General features: G+C 42.3%; 1 long non-coding RNA gene across 1 annotated transcript; it reads left to right on the top strand.

Moving 5' to 3' along the window:
• The first annotated feature begins 522 nt into the window (after nucleotides 1–522).
• On the top strand, nucleotides 523–5430 carry LOC128549679 (uncharacterized). The gene is made up of 3 exons (XR_008367854.1): nucleotides 523–1803; nucleotides 3254–4784; nucleotides 4844–5430. It is a non-coding gene; the product is annotated as an uncharacterized LOC128549679 (long non-coding RNA).
• The last annotated feature ends 5519 nt before the right edge of the window (nucleotides 5431–10949 follow it).

Genomic DNA, 10949 nt, shown 5'->3' with positions numbered 1-10949 from the left:
TGCGATGCGTGACGCGCGGATCAAAAACCTACCTGCAATACGTGACACGTCCTGGACACATAGCGACCTTCAGTATCGCGCTCTAACCACGCATGGAGATAAAGTAGCTGCTATGCTTACTTGCCAGCGGCGTTGCCGTGGTGCTCTGGCCCTCTGACACAGGTAGTGCGCCATACCGTCCTACGATATGTGACGCGTACTCACCTATCTACCTGCACTACGTGACAAGTCCTAGACACAGAGCAGCGTTTCATATCTCATTCTTGTTACACTCAGAGATCAGCTGGGTGCTGTACGCATTGGGCTTACTTCCACAGTCTCGCCCTCCCACACACTAATTACGTTGTACCAGCCTGCGATGCGTGACGCAAAGACCAAAAACCTACCTGCAATACGTGACACGTCCTGGACACATAACGGCCTTCAGTATCGCCCTCTAACCACGCTTGGAGATGAAGTAGCTGCTCTGTCCACTTGCCAGCGGCGTTGCCGTGGTGCTCTGGCCCTCTGACACAGGAAACGTCCTAGGCACAGAGCAGCGTTTCATATCTCATTCTTGTTACATTCAGAGACAAGCTGGGAGCTGTACGCATTGGAGAGAGGACTTACTTCCTCAGTCTCCCCCTCCCACACACCGATTACGTTGTACCACCCTGCGATGCGTGACGCGCGGATCCAAAACCTACCTGCAATACGTGACACGTATTGGACACATAACGGCCTTCAGTATCGCGCTCTAACCACGCTTGGAGATGAAGTAGCTGCTCTACTCACTTGACAGCTGCGTTGCCATGGTGCTGTAGCCCTCTGACAAAGGTAGTGCGCCGTACGGCCCTACGATACGTGAGGCGTACTCATCTATCTGCCTGCACTATGTGACACGTCCTAGACACAGAGCAGCGTTTCATATCGCATTCTAGTGACCTTCAGAGATCAGCTGGGTACTCTACACGTTGGAGAGAGGGCTGGTTATCGCGGCATTGCCTTCTTTCACACTCATTACGCTGTACCGCTTGCGATTCGTGAAGCGGACAAGAAGAACCCTACCTGTGATACGTGACACGTTCTGGACACATGACGGAGTTCATTATCGCCTTGTAATCAGTCTCAATGATCAAACAGCTTCCCTTTCCACTTGCAAGCGGCATTGCCGTTGTGCCCTGGCCGTCTGACACAGATGATGCGCCGTATCGCCCTATGATGCGTGACACATATTAAACCTACCTACCTGCACTACGTGACAAGTTCTAGACTGAGTGTAGCGTTTCATATCTCATTCTAGTTACCGTAAGAGATCAGCCGGGTACTTGGCGCATTTAAGAGTGGGCATACTTTCGCAGTCTTGCCCTCCTACACACTGATTATGCTGTACCGCCTTCGATGCGAAAAAAACGCTTATCTGGTACGAGCCCATTTGGTAGGAGATATAGGTTCGGACGTGCACTGGACTTTGCAGTTTACCAGTTTCTTATTGGTGTATCAAAAGATGAGTACGAATCTTGTTTCAAAAAATGAATTAAAAGATATTTCGAAGGTTACTGGACAAAACAGTAGAAACACGTTATTAATATCTCTGAGGAAACCTGTCATTTGCAAGATTCCGAATATACCTCTTATGTCAATAGATTCTGAAAATAAGGCGATCATTCGAGAGCACTGAGAGCAACCAGATAGGCGTTTTTTTGTTTTGTTTTTTCAATTTTGGAAAAGGGAAATATTCACACGGTTTGATGTTTTGCATTTCAGTCAATTGCCTTTCAAAATAGACTACATAAATAAACGTCAATATCGGTCAAGTATTAGGTTACACTCTACCAATTCAAGTCCTTATTTATTTCATATTAATAACAAAACATTCAGACCTCATTTTCAGCACTTTAGAGCATTTCAATGATATAAAAACCATATATGGTCATTTAGTATAACATGTCTTCTTATCAAAAATAGAAAAATATTGACATGTTATGTTGAATATAAGAAAAATAATCTGTTCTGAGAAACATCACCCTCTAAAAATGCCCCCATGAAAACAGCCGTTTAGCAGTTACGCGTAGGTAGACATTTTTCGCAAAGAATAAAACTTATTCCAAGAAATTTACAATGAAAATGGTCTAGATCTATTCTCAATACTATAAGCAATAAACATAAGCCAAAAATTTAACTGTCACCTCCTCATGTCACTCATTATACCAGATTTCATCCATAGCATGGAACTACATTTTGGACTACTTCACATGTAACACTGAGTAGTCACTTCCGGTTTGGTGTAATCCGTCCTTAAAGAAACATTTTTCATACTCAGAATGTGTTATTTTCACTTAAATTGTACCAGTAACCTAAATGCATGAAAAAAATACCAGTTTCAGTTTGATACAATCAATTTTCAAGGTTTTATGGCTTTTTCAGTAACGTATGTTAGCGCGCCAAATTTCCTGGAAAAAAGCTGTCGCGACATCATTTTGACCACTTTTCCTTGCTTGAGCTTATTTTTGCCATATTTTATCAAGTTTTACCATAAACTGCACTCAATCACACACTGTTACTGTAAAATATACCCAAACTCACCCTGACACCTAAAACATACCAATATTTAGTCATAATATGCATTTTTTGAAAAAAATACCCAAAACAGAGATTTTGAAATATTTTTAGTTTTTCTTCTTTTTCTCTGCTAAATTGCACTGAAATTGTCATCTCTATCATAATCTGGCCAAATAGCCTGTTTACAGCCACATCTAAACAAGTTTAAATTTTTACCCTGCACAACTTATAGGTTACACTCTACCAATTCAAGTCCTTATTTATTTCATATTAATAACAAAACATTCAGACCTCATTTTCAGCACTTTAGAGCATTTCAATGATATAAAAACCATATATGGTCATTTAGTATAACATGTCTTCTTATCAAAAATAGAAAAATATTGACATGTTATGTTGAATATAAGAAAAATAATCTGTTCTGAGAAACATCACCCTCTAAAAATGCCCCCATGAAAACAGCCGTTTAGCAGTTACGCGTAGGTAGACATTTTTCGCAAAGAATAAAACTTATTCCAAGAAATTTACAATGAAAATGGTCTAGATCTATTCTCAATACTATAAGCAATAAACATAAGCCAAAAATTTAACTGTCACCTCCTCATGTCACTCATTATACCAGATTTCATCCATAGCATGGAACTACATTTTGGACTACTTCACATGTAACACTGAGTAGTCACTTCCGGTTTGGTGTAATCCGTCCTATTAGAGGAAGGCAAGCGCGAGTGTCTCACTCGGTATGGTGTTATCATATAAATATAAGGATGCAAAACAGTCAAATGAACCCGTTGTCAACTGTATTCTTCATCGCAGTAGCCTCAAATAAAGATTGGACAACTAAAGAAACCTCATGCATCTGTTGTCGGTATGGCGTAATCATACTATGAGTATGTAAAATAGTCATATGAACCATGCATTCAACTATGTTCTTCATCAAAGTGGCCTCTCAAAATAGTTAGACTAAAAAATCAACGTCAATATTTGTCAAAAACGTGTCACATAATGGTTGTAGGTAGGCGAAGAAATCTCGCGCATCTGTGTCGGTATGGCGTAATCATACTATATGCGTGCAAAACAGTCATATGAGCCAACTTTTCAAGTGTGTTCTACATTCAACTAAAAATTAGACTTCAAAAATAAATGTCAATATCTCTAAAAGACGTGTCACCTATTTGATGTAGGTAGGCGAAAAAATGTCACGCATCTGTTGTCGGTATGGCGTAATCATATTATGTGCGTGCAAAATAGTCATTTGAACTACGTTTTCAACTTTGTTCTTCATCTGACTGGCTTCAGAAAATAGAAAGACTATAAAAATAATCGTAAATATCTGTAAAAAGGAGGCACGTATTGTATGTAGGTAGGCGAAGAAATCTCACGCATCTGTCGTCGGTAATGGCGTAATCATACTATGTGCGTACAAAACAGTCATATGAACCAAGTTTTCAAGTGTGTTATGCATCCTAGTGGCCTCTCAAAATAGTTAGATTTCAAAAATAAACGTGAATATCTGTCACAGACGTGACACGTATTGTATGTAGGTAGGCGAAGCAATCTCACGCATCTGTTGTCGGTAAGGCGTAATCATAGTATGTGTGTGCAAAACAATCATATGAAATACGTTTTCAAGTGTGTTCTACATCCAAGTGGCCTCTCAAAATAGTAAGACTTCAAAAAATGTCAATATCTGTCAAAGACGTGTCACGTATTGGATGTAGGTTGGCGAAGAAATCACACGTATCTATAATCATACTATGAGCGTGCAAAATAGTCATATGAAACACGTTTCCAACTGTGTTCTTCATCTCAGTATCTTCAGAAAATAGTAAGACTATAAAAATAGATGTCAATATCTGTAAAAGACGTGTCACGTAGTGGAGTTAGGTATGCGAAGAAATCTCACACATCTGTTGTCGGTAATGACGTAATCATACTAGTACTATGTGCGTGCAAAATAGTCATGAACCATGTTTTCAACTGTGTTCTTCATACCAGTGTCTTCAAAAAATAGTAAAACTAGTAAAATAAACGTCATTATCTTTAAAAATAGTGTCAGGTATTGGATGTATGTAGGCGATGAAATCTCACGCTGTCGGTAATAGCGTAGCCATACTATGTGCGTGCAAAATAGTCATATGAACCAAGTTTTCAAGTGTTTTCTACCTTCAAGTGTTTTCAAAAAATAGTAAGACTGTATAAATAAACGTCAATACCTGTAAAAGAAGTGTCACGTATTGCAGGTAGGTAGGTGAGTACGCGTCACGCATCGTAGGGCGGTACGGCGCACTCTCTGTGTCAGAGGGCTAGAGCTACACGGCAACGCCACCGTCAAGTGGGCAGGGCAGCTACTTTATCTCCGAGAGTGATTAGAGCGCGATAGTTATGTGTCCAGGACGTGTCACATATTGCAGGTAGTCTTCTGGTCCGTGCACGCATCGAGGGCGGTACAGCGTAATCAGTGTGTAGGAGGGCAAGACTGCGAAAGTATGCCCTCTCTCAAATGCGCCAAGCACCCGGCTGATCTCTGACGGTAACTAGAATGAGATATGAAACGCTACACTAAGTCTAGGACTTGTCACGTAGTGCAGGTAGGTAGGTTTAGTATGTGTCACGCATCATAGGGCGATACGGCGCATCATCTGTGTCAGACGGCCAGGGCACAACGGCAACGCCGCTGGCAAGTGGAAAGGGAAGCTGTTTGATCATTGAGAGTGATTAGAGGGCGATACTGAACTCCGTCATGTGTCCAGAACGTGTCACGTATCACAGGTAGGGTTTTTCTTGTCCGCTTCACGAATCGCAAGCGGTACAGCGTAATGAGTGTGAAAGAAGGCAATGCCGCGATAACCAGCCCTCTCTCCAATGTGTAGAGTACCCAGCTGATCTCTGAAGGTCACTAGAATGCGATATGAAACGCTGCTCTGTGTCTAGGACGTGTCACGTAGTGCAGGTAGGTAGGTGAGTACGCCTCACGTATTGTAGGACGGTACGGCGCACTACCTGTGTCAGAGGGCCAGAGCACCACGGCAACGCCGCTGACAAGTCGGCAGGGCAGCTACATCATCTCCAAGCGTGGTTAGAGTGCGATACTGAAGGCCGTTATGTGTCCAGAACGTGTCACGTATTGCAGGTAGGTTTTTGATCCGCGCGTCACGCATCGCAGGGTGGTACAACGTAATCGGTGTGTGGGAGGGCAAGACTGTGCAAGTAATCCCTCTCTCCAATGCGTACAGCTCCCAGCTGATCTCTGAATGTAACAAGAATGAGATATGAAACGCTGCTCTGTGTCTAGGACGTGTCACGTAGTGCAGGTAGGTACGTGAGTACGCGTCACGTATCGTAGGGCGATACGGCGGACTACCTGTGTCAGAGGGCCAGAGCACCACGGCAACGCCGCTGGCAAGTGGGCAGGGCAGCTACTGCATCTCCAAGCGTGGTTACAGAGCGATACTGAAGACCGTTATATGTCCAGGACGTGTCACGTATTGCAGGTAGGGTTTTGATCTTTGCGTCACGCATCGCAGGGTGGTACAACGTAATCGGTGGGAGGGCGAGACTGTAGAAGTAAGCCTTCTCTCCAAAGCGTACAGCTACCTGCTGATCTCTGAGTGTAACAAGAATGAGATATGAAACGCTGATCTGCGTCTAGGACGTGTCACGTAGTGCAGGTAGGTAGGTGAGTACGCGTCACATATCGTAGGGCGATACGGCGCACTACCTGTGTCAGAGGGCCAGAGCACCATGGCAATGCCGCTGGCAAGTGGGCAGAGCAGCTACTTCATCTCTAAGCGTGGTTAGAGGGCGATACTGAAGGCCGTTATGTGTCCAGGACGTGTCACGTATTGCAGGTAGGTTTTGGATTTTGCGTCACGCATCGCAGGGTGACACAACGTAATCAGTGTATGGGAGGGCGAGACTGTGGAAGTAAGTCCTCTGTCCAGTGCGTACAGCACCTAGCTGATCTCAGAAGGTAACTAGAATGAGATATGAAACGCTGCTCTGTGTCTAGGACGTATCACGTAGTGCAGGTAGGTAGATGAGTACGAGTCACGTATCGTAGGGCGGTACGGAGTACTACCTGTGTCAGAGTGCTAAAACACCACGGCAACGCCGCTGGCAAGTGAGCAGAGCAGCTACTTCATCTCCAAGCGTGGTTAGAGCGCGATACTGAAGGCCGTTATGTGTCCAAGAAGTGTCACGTATTGCAGGTAGGTTTTTGATCCGCGCGTCAGGCATCGACGAGTGGTACAACGTAATCGGTTTGTGGGAGGGCGAGACTGTGGAAGTAAGCCCAATGCGTACAGCAACCAGCTGATCTTAGATGGTAACTGGAATGAGATATGAAACGCTGCTCTGTGTCTAGGACGTGTCACGTAGTGCAGGTAGGTAGGTTAGTACGCGTCACTTATCGTAGGGCGGTACGGCGCACTACTTGTGTCAGAGGGCCAGAGCACCACGGCAACGCCGCTGGCAAGTGGACAGAGCAGCTACTTTATCTCCAAGCGTGGTTAGAGGGCGATACTGAAGGCCGTTATGTGTCCAGGACGTGTCACGTATTGCAGGTAGGGATTTGATCCGCGCGTCACGCTTCGCAGGGTGGTACAACGTAATCGGTGTGTGGGAGGGCAAGACTGTGAAAGTAAGTCCTCTCTCCAATGTGTACAGCTCCCAGCTGATCTCTGAAGGTAACTAGAATGTGATATGAAATGCTGCTCTGTATCTAGGACGTGTTACGTAGTGCAGGTAGGTAGATGAGTACGCTTCACGTATCGTAGGGCGGTACGGCGCACTACCTGTGTCAGAGGGCTAGAACACCATGGCAACGCCGCTGGCAAGTGAGCAGAGCAGCTACTTCATCTCCAAGCGTGGTTAGAGCGCGATATTGAAGGCCGTTATGTGTCAAAGACGTGTCACGTATTGCAGGTAGGTTTTTCATCCGCGCGTCAGGCATCGCAGAGTGGTACAACGTAATCGGTGTGTGGGAGGGCGAGACTGCGTAAGTAAGCCCAATGCGTACAGCACCCAGCTGATCTTAGAAGGTAACTAGAATGAGATATGAAACGTTGCTCTGTATTTAGGACGTGTCACGTAGTGCAGGTAGATAGATGAGTACGCGTCACATATCGTAGGGCAGTACGGCGCACTGCCTGTGTCAGAGGGCCAGAGCACCACGGCAACGCCGCTGGCAAGTGGACAGAGCAGCTACTTCATCTCCAAGCGTGGTTAGAGCGCGATACTGAAGGCCGTTATGTGTCCAGGACGTGTCACGTATTGCAGGTAGGTTTTTGATCCGCGCGTCACGCATCGCAGGGTGGTACAACGTAATCGGTGTGTGGGAGGGCGAGACTGTGGAAGTAAGTCCTCTCTCCAATGTGTACAGCTCCCAGCTGATCTCTGAAGGTAACTAGAATGTGATATGAAACGCTGCACTGTATCTAGGACGTGTCACGTAGTGCAGGTAATTAGATGTTTACGCGTCACGTATCGTAGGGCGGTACGGTGCATTACCTGTGTCAGAGGGCTAGAACAGAGTGAGCAGAGCAGCTACTTCATCTCCAAGCGTGGTTAGAGCGCGATACCGAAGGCCGTTATTGTTCCAAGACGCGTCACGTATTGCAGGTAGGTTTTTTATCCGCGCGTCAGGCATCGCAGAGTGGTACAACGTAATCGGTGTGTGGAAGGGCGAGACTGTGTAAGTAAGCCCAATGCGTACAGCACCCAGCTGATCTCAGAAGGTATCTAGAATGAGATATGAAACGCTGCTCTGTGTCTAGGACGTGTCACATAGTGCAGGTAGGTAGGTGAGTACGCATCACGTACCGTATGGTGGTACGGCGCACTACCTGGGCCAGAGCACGGCAATGTTTAAGTAACCTTAAATTTGACATTTATGACACCAGGTCCTATTTTCCCTAGGCCTAAAACCTCATTTCGCATGTCAGTGTTTTTGTAATATGATCTCGTTTTTTTGTGTAATGTATTTATTCAGGCGACGATTTTACAATGTTATGTTATAGATATAGACTAATATGGACTATCACTGATTCATTTGGCAATTTATTTTATATACAATAAAAGAATGCCATTTTCTGAATATTTATCATTCCAAAAAATCATATATTTAATGAATAAATATAAATCGATTAAATAAATAAATACTACTGTTATAAACTGTAGAATGTCTCCCTTTACTTTATTTCTGTTTTTTTTTTTTTTTTTTTTTTTTTTTTGATTTTATGGGCCAAAAGGTGAATAATAAATGACGCCTTTTGATTGACTGGCTTTCTTAACCACAAAATCACCTTTTTTAGCCTTAAAAGGACAATGAACAAGTTAATCTTTTATTTATAATCAATTAATCTTTTTCAGTTATGTTTTTACTATTTCTTTGTAAATTGTGTGTTTTTATTCACTTTACATTTCTTTAATAGTAGTCATTCTCATTATCAAAACAGTGAGGACACAAAAATATATAGCACTTTCTCGCAATTCTAACTTTGGTACTTTCAGTGAAAACCCATTAGAAACATTACCTTCTTTATTTACAATAAGGTTTGACGAGGAGCAGCAAAACCATATTCAATTAAAATAAATTAACGTTTTTAAATGATAAAAGGTATATAGTCTACAGCAGAGTAAAAAAATCTAAAATTTATTCAAAAATTCAGTCAAAAGAGTCTTGTGACTATGAAAAAGCTGAGGGAACGAGACAAACATTGCAAGATCTGAATTCTTCAACAGTTGCTTCTGTAAGAAATACGTTTTTAAAGGATTGGAGATGTTTGCATTATTAAAAAGACATACAAATACACCAAAATAAGAAACAAAAATATAATCTTACAAAAAGAATACTAAATGTACATCTACATGATACTTCCAACAATCATTAGCGATTATGACTGGAAGGCGCGTGTCACGCATTCCTTGTTTTTGCTGCTCTTCGTCAAACCTTATTGTAAATAAAGAAGGTCATGTTTCTAATGGGTTTTCACTGAAACGCATACTTGTTTTATACAAAGTAAAATATTGCCTGCTTTGCAAACTAGTGTAATTTAACATCTTAACACGTCACTTATAACTATTTGACAACAAAATAGAAATGGGCTTCACAACTCATGAGCGTCAAAACAGATGATCGAACGATACATGTATTTGTAACTTTTGCAAAAATAAATCCTTAACGTTTATATTGCACAGCGAATGATTATTTAAGAATTTATCAGTTTAAGACCTAATTTTGTCTTTTTCTCATCATTTAAAACTATAATGGATGTTAGATTCTTCGAGTGAAAACACCACGGAAACGCGGAACACACCGTCTCATTTACTGTCAATCATAGAGATATGAATATTCATTATCCGCCATTTTATACCGGCGATACGTGACACGACAAGGAATGCGTGACGTTTAATGTTTTCCAGGGTGTGCCGAAGAAAACAACAAGAGGGCCATGATGGCCCTATATCGTTCACCTGAGTAGAGTTGTTTGCTAGCTAAAGCTTTAAAAACAAGAAATTTAAAAGAGTGGGTCAAGGTAAAGATTATGCAAGATTACTTTTGAAATCTGTAAAGAAATATTACAGGTGGTCCAAATCCTTTTGCTGTAGCTTAGAAAACAAGAAAGTAGGTCAGTAGATCATATTGATGATCACTGAAAGTCTGTTCAAGATCGGCATGCAAAAAGTATACATGTCATCCAAATTTCAAAGCTGTATCTTAAAAAACAAGAAAGTAGGTCAGTAGGTCACATTCATGGTCACTGAAAGTCAGTTTTAAGATCGGTATGCAAAACTGTACATGTCATCCAAATTTCAAGGCTGTATCTTAAAAAACAAGAAAGTAGGTCAGTAGGTCAAGGTTAAAGTAAAGTGATCCTAGTTACTTGGGGTCATAGGGTAATTATAATTAAACAGTCTAGAAAATATGATCAGATTATTTTTGAAGTATCTTTTCCTATATAACTCATATAAAAACTATGTGACCCTCGGGGCGGGGCCTCTTTTCACCCCAGGGGCATAATTTGAACAATCTTGTTAGAGAGCCACAAGGAAATGCTACATACTGAATATCAAATGCCTAGGCCTTTAACTTTCAGTCAAGAAGATTTTTATTTTTTTTCCCTATGTAAGTCTATGTTAACTTGGGACCCCAGAGCAGGGCCTCTTTTTACCCCTGAGGCATAATTTGAACAATCTTGGTAAAAGACCACTAGGCAATGCAACACACAAAAAATCAAAAGACTAGGCCTTGCAGTTTCAGACAAGAAGATTTTTAAAAAAAATTCCTATATAAGTCTATGTAAAATTTGGGACCCCCGGGGCGGGGCCTCTTTTCACCTCAGAGACATAATTTGAACAATCTTGGTAGAGAACCACAATGCAATGATACATACCAAACATCAAAG

This window comes from Mercenaria mercenaria, chromosome 16 (genome assembly GCF_021730395.1).
Source record: "Mercenaria mercenaria strain notata chromosome 16, MADL_Memer_1, whole genome shotgun sequence".
Lineage (NCBI taxonomy): Eukaryota > Metazoa > Mollusca > Bivalvia > Venerida > Veneridae > Mercenaria > Mercenaria mercenaria.
Note: the sequence above shows the minus strand (reverse complement) of the source record. Positions and strands in the feature narration are given on the sequence as shown.